Raw genomic sequence first — 21,914 nt, 5'->3', positions numbered from 1 at the left:
TTAGTTTTAAATTTCTCTAATTTTACACTAACTATTTTCTTATCTTATTACAATAGCTTCAATTTCTAAAAATACTGTTGAATAAAAATGGAGATTGTGGATGATCTTGACTTGTTCCTGGTTTTAGTGGAAGTGACTTTGTCATTTCATGGTTAGAATGAGGATTGTTGTTGATTGTTGGTAAAAAGCCCCTTTGATATTTAAGTCATTCCCTTTTATTCCTGTTAGTAGCCATTAAAAGTAACTTCTGATTATTTTCATATTAACTTTTCAATATATATTTACAGAAATATACTTTTTCTTCTTTCATTTTTTTCAAGAAATCAATTATATTGATAGAATTCCTGATTTTGGCTATTTTTATCTTTGTGGATCTGTCCCTACTAGGTCATGGTATAGCTTTTTCTTTCCATACTTCTGGGTTCTAGGTTTTACTTGTTCATGTGTTTCATAATTTGTTGATATTTTGAGTTTTATACTTATTATTAATATTTTTATATAGTTATCTTTTATGTACAATCTTTGACCAGTTTTGGTCCTAGGTTTGCTAGCTTTATAAAATTCAATGCTGAACTTTCAATTTGTTTTTCTCTTTTCTCATAGAATTTAAATAACTTTGGTATTATCTCTTCTTTAAAGGTTATATAAAACTGAACTGCAAAACCATTTGATCCTGGTTCCTTTTTTTTTTTTTTTAATTTTGAGAGTATGTTTATTAAAGCTGGGGAAAATGAAACAAAAGAAGGGTTTAGGATAGAAGAAGAAACAGGAGAGAGCCTAGGTGGGTCTGCTTTGGTCCTCTAAGAACATTATAGGAAAGAAGCGAGCCATGCTATGCTATGTGGACACATTGAGAAATGAAAGGCACAGTGACATAAGTGGGACACAGTGGAGCTGCTTTTTAGCTACTGACAAGTCAGAGAAAAAGAGGCATTGGAGATGGGTTCAGGGGTTAGCCCAGGATGAGCAGCCACTGCCTACTGCTTCCCTGGTTGCAAGTCCTGTGCAGACACATAGAGTTTAGGAGAAAGAGCAAAAGTGTACACCCAAGAAAAGGGGGAGTGCAAGTGTGCTCCAGGGACAGCATCCCACCTTCATTTTTTAGTGGTAGGTCTGTAATCACATTTTCAATCTTATCTGTAGCAATTTGTCCAGTCAAACTTGTTATTTCTTGAGTTAATATTGGTAACTTCTATTCCATTAGGAAATCACCCATTACCTTTAGGTTTTAAAATTTGATGTCATAGATTTGTATGTAAAATTATAATTATTTTTATCGCATCTATTAATGTAGTTAAAACATTTATTATTCATAATTTGTATATTTTTGCTTTCCCTGGATTTTTACTTAGTTGTACTCATGAAGAGTCTGTTTATTTTATTGAACTATTCAAAGAACTGTCTTTTTATTGATCACTTCTACAATTGTTTTTCTTGGACACTATTTTTAAGTTTAACTTTACTTATTTCTTCTATCTTTGAATTTGTTCTGTTGTACTTTTCTAATTCTTCAAGAAAGGTGCTGTTTTCTTTATTTATGGTCTTCTTGAATAATAATGTTAATTAAGACAATTTATTTTTCTCTGAGTACTGCCTTAGCTATGTCCCATAGACTTTGATATTATGTATCCTCCTTTCCTTTGCATTCCTTATAGCTTGTAATTTTATTCTAAATTTCCTTTTTGATCCAGAGTTATTTTTGGCAAATGGTGCTATGTTATCGTGCAGTTACCTTTATGACTCTCTTTTATTATTTATTTCTAATTTTATTTTGTTAACACCAGAGGATATGCCTATCGGTTTTCTCCTTTTTTTGACTGTATTTCCTCTTCCATTTAATCTGAGTTTTAAATTTGAAAGCCACATTTTTCAATTTCAGAATTATTTTTTCTGCTTTAATTGTATTCTTTTTAGTGTAGTTACTACTTATTTTGCTAAAGATTATATCTGACTTTTTCAATAGTTCTATTTCACTTGGAAATATTTAAATTTTGAAGTGCATTGACAATGGTATCAATAGTCACCCATGGAAGTAATACAAGGGGTTGGTAAAATTTGGAGAATATAAAACTCCAAGGAAAGTCTTCTGGGAGATACCCCTTGGAGGCAGGATTAAGATTTTATTGAAATGAATATTTTTAAAGATTTTTATTTATCGATATGAGAATAAGGGGGAAAGGAGAGAAAGAGTGGGGAGAGAGAGAGAGAGAGAGGGAGGGAGGGAGAGAGAGACTGATTTGTTGTTCCAGTTATTTATACATTTATTTGTTGATTCTTGTATTTGCCCTGACTGGGGATCAAACCTGTAACCTTGGCCTGTTGGGATGACACTCTAACCAACTGAGCTACCTGGCTAGAACCTGATTTAAATCAACATTATGATTCTGTGACATACATAGTGATGCCTACCTAAGTGGTAGATTTAAGATTTTTCAGAAAGTATCTTTAGACTGTTACCCATAATTCAGTGCCCGTGCTATCATTATTGTATTTCATATTGATTACCTTATTGTAGCTTAAAAGAGCTGTGTTCAGAATTTAGTAGATAGTAGAAAACAGGGTAAAAGCAAATAAGCTGTGTAGAAACTGTGGCTTGGCCAATAGCTGATAGATACAATTTCCCAGTGGGTTAATCCCGCTTATGACTCCAAGGGAAACCTCTGAATAATCAGAAAGAACAAAATATACAATGATTTACTAAGGGATGGAGTGACAGACACCAAAAACTATTGAACATTTCCATGTACTCTCTCACTGGAATCTTGGAAAGAGATTGCTACTTTCTTGAAGATGGTTTATTATTTATTCTTAAAATAGGGATTTAATACTTTACTGGGGATTATGAATATATACATTTTAGATATAAACATATGTTCTTGTTTTCTTCTCACACAATATTTCTTACTTTCTCATTTTCCCTATTACTTTCTTCAGGAAAAGTTCATGAAAGGGCTTTGTGATTTCCCAAAGCCCAAACACATGAAAATATCATGTTTGGTATAGTTGATGCTCTATACTGAGATGTATCCAGTCATGATTAAGTGTGTTCAATAAAAGGCTTCATGTCTTGCTTCAGTTGTTAAAAATTCTGTGCCACAATCTCTTCAAATATTGCCTTTCTGACATTCTCTCTAGGCTTTATTTACAGAACATCTTTCAGGTATATTCTGATACTTACCATTCTTTCTGTCATGTTTTATAACTTCTCATGCATATTTGTACCATTTCACCATTTTGTGCTGCATTCTGGGTGATTTTTTTCCAGCAAAGAAATAAAGGTATATTTAAGGAAATAGTGCTACACTGGGAGACACAGGTGAGCAAGTGCTCTAAGATCTGGCTCCCTGGTGGCTGGCTCCTAGGAGTTAGATTATATATGGCAATAATCATTAATTTTGGTGACTAATGGATTTGGCATTGTGGACTCTACTGATTGGCTGGGGACAGCATATGGAATAGTTGATCATTGTATCAGGTCCTGATGTCAGCCAAGGCATTTTTTTGTCTGGTTTCATGAGGATGTTGTCAAGATGTGATCTTTAGTTTGACTGAAACTCTGTTCCCTTAATCAACAAACCTGAGGCTTTTTCTTAAGACAGTTTAATGCTTATCAAAATCTGATATTCTAAGGGCTTAATGATTAAGAGAGTGGATATGCAGTATGTCATGTTACTATTAGACTGAACAGAGCAAGCTAGCTTGAATTAAGGAACAAATCATATTAAAGAAATTATATTTTTTGAGATTTTCCTTTGAATATCTTATCTCCTTGCTTTAGAGTTTACCTCTGCTGGGCCAAACAAATTTCACCAGTTTCAGATTAATTTTATGTTATTTCATGTCCTTTGGGTTCTCTAACATGTAAGAACCATGAACTCAACCTCACACCTATGAGGGGATCTGGCCTGGATTCTAATTGTTCTACCCACCTCACATAAAAGACAAATTTTCTTGTTATGTATCTATGCTGTGAGAAAAGGTTTTGTCTACTTACTGTGCTTCTATGGGGGTCTTAATTTAGACAGGAGCTCAACACCAGCTTCCCATTTTCTACTGCCTAGGAGCATTACCTCTGTTTGAGACAGGCTGGTAAACCAAAGCAAACGAATAGGGAAACTGAGACAGATATTTAAATGGCTAATCAGTTTACAGCCATCTAGTAAACTGCAAAATCCTATCTTCCCTAACCAAGGACACTCAGGAGTGAAAGGTTTATACTTCTCCCCAACCAAAGGTAAATAGCTTAAATCACCTTACTCAGGGAGAGAACAGAAATACAATCAGTGCTATTTGCCAACCACACCCAAGGACTGAGGAAGTTAAGGGAATAAATTTCATTTTAGTGCATCAGCATAAAGCTGATGAGTATTCTATTGAGATCTTCCCCTAAGACCTCCCATAAACTCGCAGGCTTTATTTATTTTTAAATTATACTTTATGCTATAAAAATTGTTCCAATTTTCCCCCTTTGCCCTCCCTCCACCCAGCTCCCTCTCCACTCCCCCAGGCAATTACCACACAGTTGGCCATGGGTCATGCATATATGTTCTTTGGTTAGTCCCTTCACTTTATTTCATCCAGTCCCTCCCCCCCTTCTGACAGCTGTCAGTCTGTTCCATGTTTCTATGCCTCTGATTCTATTTTGCTTTCCAGCCTTTTTAAAATTATTATTGACTGATTTTAAAAAGAGAGGAAGGGAGACCTGGCTGGTGTGGCTCAGTGGATTGAGTGCCAGCCTGCCAACCAAAGAGTTGCTGGTTTGATTCCCAGTCAGGGCACATGCCTGGGTTGTAGGCCAGCTACCCAGTTGGGCCACATGAGAGGCAACCACACATTGATGTTTCCCCCCTCTCTTTCTCCCTCCCTTGCCCTCTCTCTAAAACTAACTAAATAAAATACTTAAAAAGTAAAAAAAGAGAGAAAGGGAGAGAGAAGCATCAATTCACTGTTCAATTTATTTATGCACTCATTGGTTGATTCTTGTATACCCTTTATAGGGGAACTCAAAAGTTAAAAGATTTTAGCTTCAGTCATAGTCAATAGGCTTTAGTAATCAATGCATGTGGAAAGTTGTTATTTCAGAACCTGGAGTGCATGACCTATGTGACTCCAGGTCACAAGTAATTCAACCTTTGTGTCCCAGGCCATCTGCAAGCAATTGCAATGGTATCTGAGCCATTGTGTTTCAGGGAGGGAACATCCCTGACTCAACTAAAGAATTGTTGAACAGTAACAACAACAAAAAAAAAAAACCTAGGAAAATTGCTGCAGGACTGCAACTCTTATCTGATTAACCTTTTTCCAAACCCTTTACCTACCCTTATCTTCTCCCTATAAAAAAGGTTGGCTTGAGATTATGTTAAGATGCTTTTTGAGAGTACATAACCCACTGTCCTCTCAGATCCCTGGCATCTAAATAAAGCACCCATAAAGATTCAATTCTTGTCTCTATTTATTGGTTCTGGTAGTGACAGGCAGCATGAATGCTGACTTTTCCGGTTTTGCTTTGACCAGAGATCAAACACCATAACCTCAGCACATTGAGACAATGCTCCAACCAATTGAGATACTCTGCCAGGGCTGAATTTCCCAGCCTTTAAAATTCCTCAAAAAGAAGAGCCTGGCATGCACTCTTCCTCCTGGGAGCACTCCTGAGCCTTTCCCTTCCTCCTCTTGTTCCCCTACCAGCATGCATCTCCAAAACACTAAGGGATTTCCGCAAGACTTGCAACCAGGGGAGCAATAGGCAGCAGCAGCTCTTCCAGGGCTAACACCTCAAACTTGTCTCCAAGGCCTCCTTCCCTCTGACTGCTCAGTGAGCCAAAGCAGCCCCACCTAACCTCTCTCCTGTTGCTTCTTCTATCCTAAACCCTTCCTTGTTTTACTGTCCCCAGCATAAATAAACATACTCTCAAAATTGTTTCTGAACAGCAAGTGGGATCCTGCTGCTCACCACCACCCTCTAGGCAAAATTCCAGAGGTAAAAGTTTGGTGATAAAGAAATGAGTCTTTATTGGAAAGCTACACAATTTAGGAATACAGTAGTCCCTCTATATTGTGGTTCACTTATCGCAGCCTTACTGTATCGTGGGATTTTGAAAATATTATATTTAATTATCGTGGATTTTTCGCTATATCACGAGATTTTGCGGTATTGTACAGTAAATACTAAAATAAATGTAAGGTTTCTACTTCTCAGATTTTCACCTATCACAGGGGGTCTAGAACGTAATACCCACGATAAGTGAGGGATCACTGTAATAGCTTTCCACATCCATTAGTCACTTAAGCCTATCAATTAAGGTTAAAATTTTTAATACCTGAGTTCTCCTAACATTTCCCCATTACCTTTTAATTATCTTATTTCTGTATGATTAGTTTACAAACTAAAACAACATAAGATACAAAAGCTACACATTTTAGGAGAATGGCTGGCTTCTGCCTCAGAGCTTGTTCCCTCTAGAACACCCAAAGTAGAATAACCTTGCCACCCTCTGCCAGGCCAGCCCTATCCTAGGCTGTGCCCAGAGTCTCTTCTCCCATCCAAAATACCATACTTTGGGAAAACACAGGCAGCTGCAGCATGATTATCCAGGCACCCTCGAGGAAGACAGCCCCTTGGTAGGGGAACTCAAAGAGTTAAAGATTTTAGCTTCAGTCATAATTTATATGACCCTGGCCTCTTTTTTTATTTTAACTCTTCTGGTCCATAATTCCATGTACTCTGGAGGCATTCAGCTTCTCAGCCAATCCCGTCCTAGACTGTTTACCATTTCCTCAGGCAACCTCCTCCTACAAACCCTCCCTACTTCTCCCTAGTGATCTGATCAGATCTCTGTATCAAAATCACCTAGGTGTGCATTATGAAATCTTTTCTGCATGAAGTCAAGAACTTACATACTACTGGACAGCTGGAGGCAGATCTGCTCCAGGCCTGGTTCCCTTTCCAGTATCACTGTCACCATGTAGGGTTAAAACCCTGGTCCCTAGCCCTTAAAGCTAATATCCACCTGTCTTTATCTCATTCCTTCTTTGTTTCTTGGGGACTTCCATTTTATGATTATAAGCTTGACTATATAACTTTTTTACAGGGCCACTCATTTTATCATTTCTGTGAATTTCAAGTGAGAAGGGGAAAACTTTCCACCTTAGTTCAGTCTGTTATTGACTGAAAGATCCTCATATAGGTTTGTTAGGTTGCGTAGTTGACTTGTGCCATGCCTCTCAAGAGATACCAGGGGAATGGCTGCTTTATATTACTTTCAGCCAGATAATATAGGGTGTCACCAAGCTTTCTGTATTCCAGGATAGCAATGGCAGGGAAGCAGCTGAGAAAGTCTTAATTAGCCAAGGACGGCACAGAAGCAAATAGAGAGCCACCATATCTGAGGGGGCCACAAGAAAGGAATGAGTGGTGAATTATGTAGAACAATGTTGTTAAAATAACATGGACTCCTTCCTTCCTTCCAACAACTCTAAGGCATTCTTGTAAGCATCCTTTAACTTAGACATAATTATAGAGAAAACAGTAGATCTTAAACTGATACCATTGCAGTTGCACCTATGGAATGAAAGGACAAGATGGAAATTATGAGTATTGCTATAGAAATTTTTTTTTATTTTTAACATTTTTAAGTATATTTTATTGATTATATTGTTACAATAGTTCCAATTTTTCCCCCTTGCTCCCCTCCGCCCAGCATCCCCCGCCCCGACAATCACCTCCCCAAGTCCATGCCCATGGCTCACCCTTTCATATATTCTTCTTCTTTTTTAAAAAAAATAATTAATTAGTTAAATATTTTAACAATAAAAAATAACAATCCCTCCCTCTCAGACTTAAGACCCTTTACAATCTTATAAAGGACAATGGACGAAGGTCTCGAGCTCCTCTAGTTGCTTCAAGCTGGACATGGTCGTCGTCCTACCTACCTTTGGGTCAAGAAATCCCTAATAAGAGTGGGGGTGTGGAGGGGAGGGTGGCCTTCCCACAAGGGGAAGGATCGTGCAGACTCCAAGTTGGTTGGCTGTCTCTGGACAACGGCATGCTTGGTTTAACAGGCTGGCATCCTTGTTGTATTCTGGGGGCAACAGGGTTAAAGGACATCATTCAACCCATAACCACTAGATGACAAAAGACAGGTATTAATTTTTCAATGTCCCACATCAGGGAAAAGAAGGGCTTCTTTAGAGGAAGGTATGCCAGGTACATCTCACCTGTCCAATACCCTTTTGCCCATTATACTTAGTTTGGACTGAGGGAAATATTTTAGGTTTCCCCCCTCTCAGGCCTCTGGGCTCTTTCTGTTCAAGCCATTAGGATAGAAAAGAGAGACCAGTTTTAAAGTGAAGCCCACAGACCACCCCGTTCTTCACAAACCCAGCCACTTAGTTCAGCCAAACCATTGAGTCTCAGGAGGCAGCAATGCAGACAGGATTAAGTGAGGCCTATACGTACAGACAATCACTCAGGTAATGAGATCGTAGGCTTATGCCCTTTGAAAACAGAAAACACATGTTAATTTATGTAACATAACCCACACACAAGTTTATAGATCTGTAGGACTGTCTTATCGGAAAGACATCCAGTTGCAAGGCATTTGACATTCTTCTTGCCTGTAAGTTAAACATCTTTGATAATGTCACAGACATAGTTTAACTTTCAAATGAAAACAAATTTTAAATGAAAAGAAACTTTAAAGACGGTTAGCTGCACTACTTTATAGTCTACCACTGGGCATTGTGATCTTCCTTGAATCTTGATTTTTCTCCCTAAGATTACCCTCCTTGTCATTAAAGGGACTGCATTAAGTTCATTTTTAATTTATCCTGTTCATTTGCATAAACACAACAAGAGCAGCAAATGATCACTTATGATCTTTAGTTCTGCTTTGCTGGAACTTACACAAGGAACATTTAGGGTGACCTTCAGTCTGCCCTTCAGGACACAGAAGCTGAGCCACATACCTGGCATTCATCCTTGCCTGTAAACACCTGTCTTTTCCAGGTCCTCCTGGTTTTCCATTGTGCCTTAAGGTCCCTTCTAGCCATCTTTCAGGAAAACAACCTTTGTTCCGTCCCTGGAAAGATTGCTATGGACCACTCATCCATCCACGGTACCAGGCCTTTTATCTCATGGACTTTTATTACCTTTGAAAGTCAGTCCCAGTTGCTCAGGGCTTTTTGGTAACAACCAAAGCCTAAGCATGTCTCCTTTAGGCATGACATTCCAGTCAAAGACTTGGTCAAAAAAAGGAACCTCTATTAACAACTGGTCTTATTAGTTTTATGCAAAGAAACTTAGGTCATTACTTACTTCTTTAGAATGCCAAATTCTGGAGGGATCAGATAGGGAGAAAATATATACAGTGTGAAGGAAAATCCTTGTCCTTCTAATATTCACTGAACTTTCATTTCTATTCTTTATATTTTTATTTTTTACCCCCACTAAAAATTTTTCTGTTTGTTTGTTTTTCCATTACAGTTGTCTCACTTTTTTCCCCCTCTTGCTTCTCTGCACCCTGTCCCTCCCTTCTCCCACATTCAGTCCCCACCCAGCTGTCCATGTCCATGGATCATTTATACATGTTCTTTGACTTGACCCTTCCCCTTCTTACCACTTCTCTCCCTCCCATCTCCCCCTTTGTTACTGTTAGTTTATTCCTCGTTTACATACCTCTGGTTCAATTTTGCTCATTTGTTTGTGTTTTTCATTAGTTTCCTTTAACAGGTGATAGTATAAGGTAATTTTCTTTTGTTGCCTGGCTTATTTTGCTAAGCATAATTCTCTCTAGTTCCAATCATGTTGTTGCAAATAGTAGAACTTCCTTCTTTCTTTCAGTACTTATTCATTGTCATTTTCCCCCTTTGTACTCGTGTTCCTCTCTGTCTCTCTCTGTTTCTTCATCTTCTTAAAGCAGACCCTTTAGCATCTCTTGCAATACTGGTTTGGTGGAGATGTATTCTTTTAACCTTCTTTTGTCTTGGAAACTCCTTATTTCACCTTCCATTTTGAATGAGAGCTTTGCTGGGTAGAGTATTCTTGGTTGTAGGCCTTTGTTTTTCATTACTTGGAATATATTTTGCCATTCCCTTCTGGCTTGTAGTGTTTCTGCTGAGAAATCTGATGATAGCCTTATTGGAGCTCCCTTGTATGTTATTAGTTGTTTCTCTCTTGCTGCTTTTAGGATTCTCTCTTTGTCTTTGAATGTTGGCATTTTAATTATGATGTGTCTTGAAGTGGGCCTGTTGGGGTTCATCTTCATTGGGACCCTCTGTGCTTCCTGGACTTGCATGATTCTTTCTCTCTTCATGTTAGGGAAGTTTTCTGTCATTAGTTTTTCAAAGAGGTTTTCTATCCCTTGCTCTTCTTCTTCTCCTTCTGGAATTCCTATGATACGGATATTATTACGTTTCATGTTGTCCTGCAGCTGTCTTAGAGCCTCTTCAGTCTTGTTCAGCCCTTTTTCATTTTGTTGCACTGTCTGTGAGTTTTTGTCTACATTGTCCTCCAGCTCGCTGATCTGATCTTCTGCTTCCTCTAGCCTGTTTTTAATTCCTTCTACTGTGTTCTTCAATTCAGAGATTGTATTCTTCATTTCCTCCTGGCTCTTATTGATAGCTTCCATGTCCTTTTTGATGCTGGTATAATTCTCAGTAAGTTCCTTATAGTTCTTCTGGAGTTCACTGTAGTTTTTCTGGAGTTCTTTGTAGTTTTCGCTGAGCTCATTGAGCTTCTCCATAATCCGTGCTTTCAATTCCATATCTGATAGTTGGCTCCCCTCTATTTCATTTAGCACTCTTTCTGGGGACTCTGCCTTTCCTTTCGATGGGGGGTTGTTTCTCTGTCTCCCCATTTTTGTGACTCCTATTGTTTGTTGGTGCTTCTTAGAATGATCTGCACTTCCTGGATCTGCCCCTGGTGGCGTCAGATCCTGTACCAGTCTGGGCCTAGACAGCCTGTTGGAGACTTCCAGGGATCTACTGCCTTTGTCTGTCTCCTTTAGTTGATAATCTATTCAATCTGTGATTAGCTGTCAGGCTTAAGGACCATGGGTGTGGCAGCTTAATTCCTGTAGGCAGGGCCTTTGCTTCCCCTCAGGCTGACGCCACTTGGCCGGGAATGGTCTGCCTGCAGTGTGAGGAGTAGTCAGCACTGGGACCCGGCCGGCCGCTTCCCCAGTTCTCCCCTCAAAGCCACCACACCAAACTCTCCCCAAGCATTTCCAGTCCTCTCTGTCTTCCCTCTGCTTGTGCCCAGGGTAAGTGGGGGCCAAAATATTTTTGTATGTGATCCGCTTAAGAGCTCTTTTTCTCCAGCTGTTTCTCTCTGGCTAGCAAGAAACCCTGTGGCTTTTCGCTTTTCTCAGCTGGATACTATTTTACTTTCCATTCTGTTGCTGTAGGATGGGGAGCCCAGCTGGGGGTTTGGACCCTGCCCTTCTCAGGGGGAATCCCCGGCTGCTGAGCTGTTTCTCAGTCCCTTCAGCTGCCACCCGTGTGAGCCCAGCCAGCCCTTCCGCGTCTCCGCACTCCCTACCGGTCACGTTGTGATGTAGCGGCCTTTTTTGTCTCTCTGTGGTTATAAGACTTCTCTCCAGCTGGTGTTTGGTTGGTTATTCCAGATGATTTCTCCAAAGTTGCGTTGTAAATCCAGACTAGTTCTGGGAGGAAGTTAGTGTAGCTTCCACTTACTCCTCCGCCATCTTGTTTCCGCTATAGAAAATTTTATTGAATGTCTTACACACTTGAGTTTGTGGACTGATATTCTAATTACACATACATGCATACATACATATGCACATACATGTTTGTATATGGGTAGTAAAACAGTTGGAAGGATATACCACACTGTATAACCATGTCATTCTGTAGAAGTGAAATTACAAGACATTTATATTGTCTTTTTTGCCTAATTAAATATGCTTTTATTATTTCAGCTCAAATTTTACTTCATTAGGGAATTTGTTTCTGTCTCCTATTTACCCCTCAGAGTGTGTCTTATTCTGCTATATACACTTGTATATTTGTGTTCTATTCCTTTTTTTTACTGGAATTATAATTATACATATACTTGTGATTATTAAATTAATGTATATCCCTCATCAGTCTGTGAACTTCATGAATGCAAAAACCCAATTTTTTTTCTCATTATTATATTTTCAGTACCTTGAATAAGCACTCAATAAAGACTTATAAAATGAACAAATGAATGCATTTATGCATTATTTGAATACTTTTTCAATGACTGTATTAGTTTCATTATTAAAAGACAATAAAAAGCTTCCTATTTAGAACAAATATGAGCATAGCCCTTCTGGGCCAGTGATTCCTAATATATTTGAGGGTCACACTTCCCATTAAGAATGTGTTGGTAATTATAGCCTCTCCTGAAAAATCCACATACACCATACCTTCATTCCCAACACAAACTTTACATATACTTTCCAGTTGTTTATAAATTTGGCCAGAGAACACCTGGTCTAGGTTAATCAATATGGTCAGTAGGTGAGTGTTACTTGGATATCAGCTTAAGCCTGGCTGAGGGGCCACCAGGGAGGAGGCAGACTTGCAGGCTGCAATTCTGAAGTCAGGCTAGGCTCCTTGTGGATTTCCTGGAAAATAAGAATAAGAGACCCAGCAGACTGTGCTCCTCAGACTAGGTGGGAGGCAGCAGACATGGTCCAGGGAGACACCATGAATAAAACCAGAAGAAGCAAGTCTGGGGGACTCTCCTCCCACAGCAATAACTTCTCTAGGCTTCAAGAAACCCTCAGCTGCAGGGGTATAGGAGGGATCCCATTCTGGTTGCCATTGGTGGGAACAGTGTTCCCATTTATGCTGGACTGAATTATCTCTATGGGAATTTGGGAGAGGGGTGGAAGGGGCCAAAGGCATTTACTCAGGACACCACCTTAGTCACCCATTCATGTATATATTTGGAGTGAGAAACAGAGTTAGATGCTTGAATGCACAGAATGGGAGAACCTGGAATTTGGGAGGGGATCCAGAGACAGTAACTTTCCTCTTTCTTGACAGGACAGGAAGAATCCCTCACACTCTTTTCATCTCTCACACTCTCAGCTACCTTGGTCTCACAGCTCTCCTCTCTGCCTAAAGTTGAATTTCATTGTTCAGAAGGATTCAGTCTAAAAACTTAAAACTTAAATATCTTAGCACACTTATAAACACTATTATGTAGAAAAACGACTCAATTGTAACACAATTATACTAATACACTGGCATGAAATGAGGTCTTCTCTTAAGTTGGAAACATTTTTTATGATAGATTTTTCCTTAAATTTATTCTTGTCTTTTTTTACTGAAAATAACTTTATTGCCTTTGCTGATAGTAAAAATGATCGTGTTTATTTTTTAAGGCTGCAATAGTATTGGAAAATATGAAGAAATACAAATCTTCTGTTTACTCCCTGCCTCTGTTACTGACCTCTGGCACACTCTCTTACCCCAATCCCTGCCCTATTCTCCTTCCCCTTTTGGTGGATGGACATGGTTGCAGGGGAAATGGGAGATATTACTGCCTGTAGGATTAAAGGTGGAGAGGGCCAGCCGTGAAAAAGGTATTAATGAGGCTGAAAACATTTGAAAACTTTTGCCCAGTCAGGGAAAGCAAGTACTGAGATCAGCATCCTAGATTATTAATTTATTTTAATAATATTTTATAATTTCTTCCAGAAGGGTCTTGCCCACTGTGGCAGAGACTGTTAGTGCTCTCCAACACCCACACTGTCTGCTCCCTCTTTGGCACCCAGCTAGATGATCATGGTCAGTATCCCTTATAATGAGTGTCACCATGAGACTGAGTTCTGGACAATGAATTGTGGTGGAAGTGTTGTATGTCACTGCCATATTTTTCTTATAAAATGTGTCCATGCTTGATCTGTGCTCTTTCTTTTGTATCCAATGACTAAATGGAGAGAACTCTGACTACCTAGAGAAGAGAGGAGTGCAAAATAAAATGAGCCTGGATCCTGAATGGTCATGTGCAGCAGAACCTCCCTGCTGATCTGGAACATTAACCTCAGACTCTTATGTGAGTGAGAAATAAATTTTTTTAAAGACATATTATTTTTGAATCTCTTGTTACAACAGTTCTAATCTGTTACACGGTGATGACAATTATACCAACCATGTTCCTTCCTTCATATCATGCCATCTACACTGGTCTAATAAAATCCTCTTGCTCTTCTATTTATTCATCCATTTACTACTTTATTTCCTTTCATCTCTGTTTCTCATTTTTATCCTTTTCACAAGCAACTATTCTGTTTGATATGTATGTTTTTGTTTGTCTGAATTCTTTTAAAATTTACATTATATTTTATGCAGGGATTTTTAATTTACATAATGGTATGGCATTGTGGTTCTCAATCCATTTTTATCCCACTCAGCAGTATTTAAAAAACTGTTACATGTTACTCTGTGTACATCTGGTCTGTAGTTTCTAGCCGTAGTATGGTGTACCAAATGTTCACTGGCTCTAATTTACTTCTTTAGTTTCCTAGAAACAGAATCTAGACTGCTATCTAGACTGCTTCCAACTCCCTAGTACCTGAAATTGTGATGAAAGTTCTCATACATGTCCCCTTATGGACCTGTGTGAGAAGTGCTCTGGAATATATATAAAATAAATGGGATTGTTAGGACATAGGGCATATGAGTAATTAATTTTATTAAGTACCGTCAGGTTGCTTTTTGTAAAAGAAGATTCAGTCTACAATGCAATCAGCTGTGTATATTGAAATTTCCATATCCTTGCACCTTCACTAACAATTGACATGTCCCAGCTTTCTAACTGCTGACAAAATAGGTGTAAATATATTTAAAATTATATTTTAATTAGCAATTATCTGATTTATAAGGAGTTCGAGCATCTCTTCACGTATTTCTAATCATTTAGATTTTCTTCCTTGACTATACTTTTCATTTATACATATAGTTTTAGTTTTAATTTTTGGTTTTTCAATTATAGTGGTCCGATTTTTTCCCCATTGCTCTCCCCCTCCAGCCCACCCCTTCTCCCACAATCATATTCATCCCCGTTGTCCATGTCCATGAGTCATTTATAAACGTTCATTGACTAAACCCTTCCCTTATCCCCCATCTCACCCTCCCCTCTCCCCCCTATTGACTGTTATTCTGCCCCTTGTCCTATTTAGTTCATTTGTTTATGTTGTTTAGTTTCCTGTATTAGGTGATATCATATGGTATTTTTCTTTCTTTGCCTGGCTTATTTCACTAAGCATAATTCTCTCTAGTTCTATCCATGTTGTCACAAATAGCAGGAGTTCTTTTCTCTCTGCTGCATAGTATTCCATTGTGTAAATGTACCACAGTTTTTTGATCCACTCATCTACAGGTGAGTACTTAGGCTGTTTCCAGCACTTGGCTATTGTAAACAGCGCTGCTATGAACATAGGGGTGCATAAGTTCTTTTGAGTTAGGGTTTTAGGATTTTTGGGTTACAATACTAGGAGCGGAATTGCAGGTTCAAAAGGCAGTTCCATTTTTAGTTTTTTGAGGTAAATCCATACTGTTTTTCATAGTGGCTGCACCAGTGTGCATTCCCACCAACAGTGCACTAGGGTTCCCGTTTCTCCACATCCTTGCCAGCACCTGTTGTTTGTTGATTTGTTGATGATGGCCATTCTGAGAGGTGTAAAATGGTATCTCATTGTGGTTTTTATTTGCATCTCTCTGATGGCTAGTGATGTTGGGCATTTTTTCATGTGTCTATGGACCTTCTGTATGTCCTCTTCAGAGAAGAGTTTGTTCAGTTCCTTTGCCCATTTTTTAATTGGGTTGTCTGTTTTCTTGATGTTGAGTCATATAAGCTCTTTATATATTTTGGAGAGCAGTCAGCTGTCTGAGATACTTTGGCAAATATGCTTTCCCATATGGTTGGTTTCCTTTTCCTCTTGCTGATGTTTTCTTTTGCTGAGCAGAAACTCTTTAGTTTGATGTGGTCCTATTTGTTCATTTTTCCTTTATTTCTCTTGCCTTAGGAGATATATCAGTGAAAATGTTGCTACGTGGGATATCTGAAATTTTCCTGCCTATTTTTTTCTCTAGGACTTTTATGGTATCACGGCTTACATTTAAGTCTTTGATCCATTTTGAGTTTATTCTGGTGTATGGTGTGAGCTGGTGGTCTAGTTTCATTTTTTTGTATGTCCCTGTCCAGTTCTCCCAACACCATTTGTTGAAGAGGCTCTTTTCACTCCATTTGATGTTCTTTCCCCCTTTGTCAAATATTAGTTGACCATATGAACCTGGGTTTATTTCTGGGCTCTCTATTCTGTTCCATTGATCTATATGTCTGTTTTTATGCCAGTACCAGACTGTTTTGATTACCGTGACCTTGTAGTATAGTTTGATATCAGGTATTGTGATTCCTCCTACTGTGTTCTTCCTCAAAATTGCTGTGGCTATTCGGGCTCTTTTTTGGTTCCATATCAATTTTTGAAGTATTTGTTCTAGGTCTGTGAAATATGTTGCTGGTATTTTAATAGGGATTTCATTGAATCTATAAATTGCTTTGGGTAGTATGGACATTTTAATGATGTTGATTCTTCCCATCCATGAACATGGTATATGCTTCCATTTATTTGTATCTTCTTTAATTTCTTTCTTCAGTGTTATGTAGTTTTATGAGAACAGGTCTTTTACCTCTTTGGTTAAGTTTATTCCTGGGTATTTTATTTTTCTTGTTGCTATGGTAAATGGGATTTTTCTTTCAGTTTCTATCTCTGAGTTTTTATTGTTGGTGTATAAAAATGCCTTCGATTTCTTAATATTGACTTTGTATCCTGCTATTTTGCCGAATTCACTTATGAGGTTGAGTAGTTTTTTTGTGGAGTCTAAAGGATTTTCTATGTACACTATCATGTCATCTGCAAATAATGACAGTGTTACTTCCTCTTTTCCAATTTGGATGCCTTTTATTTCTCTTTCTCGTCTGATTGCTGTGGCTAGAACTTCCAAGACTATGCTGAATAGGAGTGGAGAGAGCAGACATCCTTGTGCTGTTCCTGATCTCAGGGGGAGTGCTCTCAGTCTTTGGCCATTGAGTATGATGTTGGCTTCAGGTTTCTCATATATGGCCTTTATTATGTTGAGGTATGCTCCCTCTATTCCCATTTTGCTGAGAGTTTTTATCATAAATGGGTGTTGTACTTTATCAAATGCTTTTTCCGCATCTATTGATATGATCATGTGGTTTTTGTCTTTCATTTTGTTTATGTGGTGTATCACGTTTATTGATTTGTGAATATTAAACCATCCTTGCATCCCTGGGATGAATCCTACTTGATCGTGGTGTATGATCTTTCTAATGTGTGGCTGGATCCGGTTTGCCAATATTTTGTTGAGGATTTTAGCATCTATGTTCATCAGCGATATTGGCCTGTAGTTTTCTTTCTTTGTTGTGTCTTGACCTGGTTTTGGAATTAGGGTTATACTGGCTTCATAGAACGAGTTTGGGAGTCTTCCCTCTTCTGGTATCTTTTGGAATAGTCTGAGGAAGATAGGAGTTAGTTCTTTCCTACATGTTTTGTAGAATTCACTTGTGAAACCATCCGGTCCTAGGCTTTTGTTTGCTGGGAGTTTTTTGATTACTGCTTCAATTTCACTAGCTGTTATTGGTCTATTCAGACTTTCTACTTCTTCTTGATTCAGTTTGGGAAGACTATAGTTTTCTAGGAACCTGTCCATTTCCTCTAGGTTGTCAAATTTCTTGCTATACTGTTGTTCGTAATAATTTCTTATAAATCTTTGTATTTCTGTTGTATCACTTGTGATTTCTCCTATTTCGTTTCTGATTTTATTTTTTTGGGTCCTCCCTCTTTTTTTCTTGACGAGCCTGGCTAAAGGCTTGTCAATTTTGTTTATGTTTTCAAAGAACCAGCTCCTACTTTTGTTGATCTTTTGAATTGTTAGTTTAGACTCTATGTCATTTAATTCTGCTCTGATCTTGATGATTTCCTTCCTTCTACTTGATCTGGGTTTTGCTTGTTGTTCTTCCTCTAGTTCTTGTAGCTGTAGGGTTAAATTTTTTATTAGAGATTCTTCTAGCTTTTTTAGGTACGCTTGTATTGCTATGAACTTTCCTCTTAACACTGCTTTCGCTGTATCCCATAGGTTTTGCGTTGTTGTGTGTGCATTATCATTAGTTTCCAGGAACTTTTTGTTTCTTCCTTGATATCATTGTTAACCCATTCATTATTTAATAGCATGTTATTCATTCTCCATGAGTTTGAATGTTTTTGAGATTTTTCCTTGAGGTTGGTTTCCAATTTTAAGCCATTGTGATCTGAGAAGATGCTTGATATAATTTCAATTTTCTTGAATTTATTGAGGCTTGTTTTGTGTCCTACCATGTGGTCTATCTTTGAAAATGTTCCATGTGCACTTGAGAAATATGTATATTTTGCTTCTTTGGAGTGAAAACTTCTATATATATCGACTAAGTCCTTTTGATCTAAAGTGTTGTGCAGTGCCTCAATATCTTTGGTGTTTCTTTGCTTTGAAGATCTGTCCATTGTTGACAATGGGGTGTTAAAGTCCCCTACGATGAGTGTGTTGCTGTCTATATCTTTCTTGGAGTCTTTCAAAATTTTCCTTATATATTTGGGTGCTCCTAAGTTGAGTGCATATATATTTATAAGGGTTATATCTTCTTGATGGATTTTCCCCTTAAGTATTATGAAATGCCCTTCTTTGTCTCTTTTTATGGACTTTGCTGTGAAATCTGTTTTGTCTGATATAAGTATTGCTACCCTGGCTTTTTTTTCATGTCCATTTGCTTGGAATACTTTTTTCCATCCCTTTACTTTCAGTCTGTGTAGATCTTTTGTTCTAAGGTGGGTCTCTTGTAGACAGCATATATGTGGGTCATTCTTTCTAATCCATTCAGCTACCCTATGTCTTTTAATTGGAGCGTTTAATCCATTTACATTTGAGGTTATTACTGATAAGTACTTATTCATTGTCATTTTTCCCCTTTGTACTCGTGTTCTTCTCTGTTTCTCTCTGTTTCTTTATCTTCTTAGAGCAGACCCTTTAGCATCTCTTGCATTGCTGGTTTGGTGGAGATGTATTCTTTTAGTCTTCCTTTGTCTGAGAAACTCCTTATTTCGCCTTCCATTTTGAATGAGAGCCTTGCTGGGTAGAGTATTCTTGGTTGTAGGCCTTTGTTTTTCCTTGCTTGGAATATTTTTTGCCATTCCCTTCTGGCTTGTAGGGTTTCTGCTGAGAAATCTGATGATAGCCTTATTGGAGCTCCCTTGTATGTTATTAGTTGTTTATCTCTTGCTTCTTTTAGGATTCTCTCTTTGTCTTTGAATGTTGCCATTTTAATTATGATGTGTCTTGAGGTGGGCCTGTTGGGGTTCATCTTCATTGGGACCCTCTGTGCTTCCTGGATTTGCGTGACTCTTTCTCTCCTCATGTGAGGGAAGTTTTCTGTCATTAGTTTTTCAAAGAGCTTTTCTATCCCTTGCTCTTCTTCTCCTTCTGGAATTCCTATGATACAGATATTATTACGTTTCATGTTGTCCTGCAGATGTCTTAGAACCTCTTCAGTCTTGTTCAGTCTTTTTTCATTTTGTTGCATTGTCTGGGAGTTTTTTTGTATGTTGTCCTCCAGCTCGCTGATCCAATCTTCTGCTTCCTCTAGCCTGCTTTTAATTCCTTCTACTGTGTTCTTCAATTCAGAGATCGTATTCTTCATTTCCTCCTGGCTCTTATTGATAGCTTCCATGTCCTTTTTGATGCTGGTATAATTCTCAGTAAGTTCCTTATAGTTCTTCTGGAGTTCACTGTAGTTTTTCTGGAGTTCTTTGTAATTTCTGCTGAGTTCATTTAGCTTCTCCATAATCCATGTTTTAAATTCCGTATCTGATATTTTGCTCCCCTCTATTTCATTTAGCACTCTTTCTGGGGATTCTACCTTTCCTTTCGATGGGGGGTTGTTTCTCTGTCTCCCCATTTTTGTGATTCCTTTTGTTTGTTGGTGCTTCTTAGAATGATCTGTTCTTCCTGGATCTGCCTCTGGTAGCGTCAGATCATGTACCAGACTGGCCCTAGGCAGCCTATTGGAGACTTCCAGTGATCTATTGCCTTTGTCTCTCTTCTTTAGTTGTTAATATACTCAATCTGTGGTTGGCATCAGTCTTAAGGACCGTGGGTTTGGCAACTTAATTCCTGTATGCAGGGCTTTTATTTCCCCCTAGTATGACACCACTTGGAGGGGAATGGTCTGTCTGCTGTACTGGGGCTGAGTCAGCACTGGCTGGTCCTGGGAGGGGGTTAGTGTAGCTTCCACTTACTCCTCCGCCCTCCTAGATCTCCGTCTGTGTTGTCCTTGATGATATTTCTTTAATCTGTCTGGTTGTATTTCAGCTACTTTTTGGTGGATCTTTTTCTCTGATTATTTCATTGAGAGTCACTCTGCCCACCTTGTCTTGAGATCTTTTGTGAAGGTGCTGCTAAAACATAATTACACAACCCAGGCAAGAAACCCACACCCTCCAATGTCTCCCCCAAGTACAATCCCGCTATAGGCTGCAAATGAGTCCGTGTTAATATACTTGTGGAGATACTGGGACTCTTATTTCGTAGGAGAAACAGAAAGGAGTTGTTTTAAATGAAGGAAGGGTAATTTTTGACCTGGAAGTTGATAGAGTATTAATATTAGCAATTGAGATCAATGTTATGTAAGAGAGCAATTAACACTTACACTGTATGTTTGAAAAGGAGGGGAGGGTTACAGTGTGGAGTGAGAAAGTGGAAGTGTATAGTATTAGGATTATATAATCGGTATATACTATATGATTAGCGTGGGAGGTAGGGTAGACACAACAGACATCCAGGTAGACAGACAGCCAGAAATTGAAAGAGAGGGCTGGGAAGGTTAGAAGGTAGGAAATAGATTGAGAGAGAATTTTTTAAGAATAAAAATACAGAGTAGAAAATAGCAAGACAGGAAGGGAGAAAGGAAAGAGAGAGAGAAAGTAGAGAAGAGAAGGGTAGGAGAGAGAACGAAAGAAAAAGGGGAGGTAGAAGAGAGGGGACTGAATTAAAATTCTTTTTTAAATTATATATAATAAAAAAGATTAGGAGATTAGAACATGATATAAAGTTGCAAGATAGAGAGAAAAGGTGAATATACAGAGAGAGGAATAGGAGATAGGAAAGCAAGAGGATTTGGGAGGAAAAGAGCTCAGAGGAGGGAAGGAAATCAGGAGGAAGAGGAGATATTAGGGAGGGGAGGATTGAAATTGAAGAGTTGACAAAAGATAAGATGAAGGAGAGAAATACAAGAGGTAGAGAAAGAAGTGAGGGGTTGGGGTAGAAAAAGAGAAGGGGTAAAATGGGAGAGTAAAGGGAGAGGGGGATAGATTAGAATTATAATTTGAATATTAAGAGATTAGAATATAAAGTGGAATAGGGAGAGAGAGAGAATATGTGTAGGGAGAGAAGGAAAATAAGGACAAAAGATGAAAGGAAAACTTATGTAGACTGAAGGGGGACAAAATCGGCGTCGGCGGCGGCAGCCGTCCGTCTCGAGAGACGATGGTGTAGCTTCTTAAGAGTCTATCTGCACGGCCGAGAATGGCTGTGCAGTCCGACTCGGGAGTGACATGGTATCTGTCTCCTCCCGTGTTGAATCGACATCTTGCGATGACGCTGAAGCTACAGAGCCTGGGCAGGGTGATATGGAGGGCCAGCTGTTGCCCATGCAGCAGACCCCCCCTCTCTTCGCAGCTGAAGGATCCAAGGGAAAGACGGAGTCAATACAGCTTGGGTTCAGGTGCGCCGCAGGAGTTGCCGGTGTTGACTACAACGTCAAACCGCCTTAGGGACTCCGGCTCCGGATTTTCTGTCGGGGTTTA

This window comes from Furipterus horrens, unplaced genomic scaffold, assembly GCF_987537825.1.
Source record: "Furipterus horrens unplaced genomic scaffold, mFurHor1.1.pri manual_scaffold_17, whole genome shotgun sequence".
NCBI lineage: Eukaryota > Metazoa > Chordata > Mammalia > Chiroptera > Furipteridae > Furipterus > Furipterus horrens.
This window is presented reverse-complemented; position numbering follows the sequence as displayed.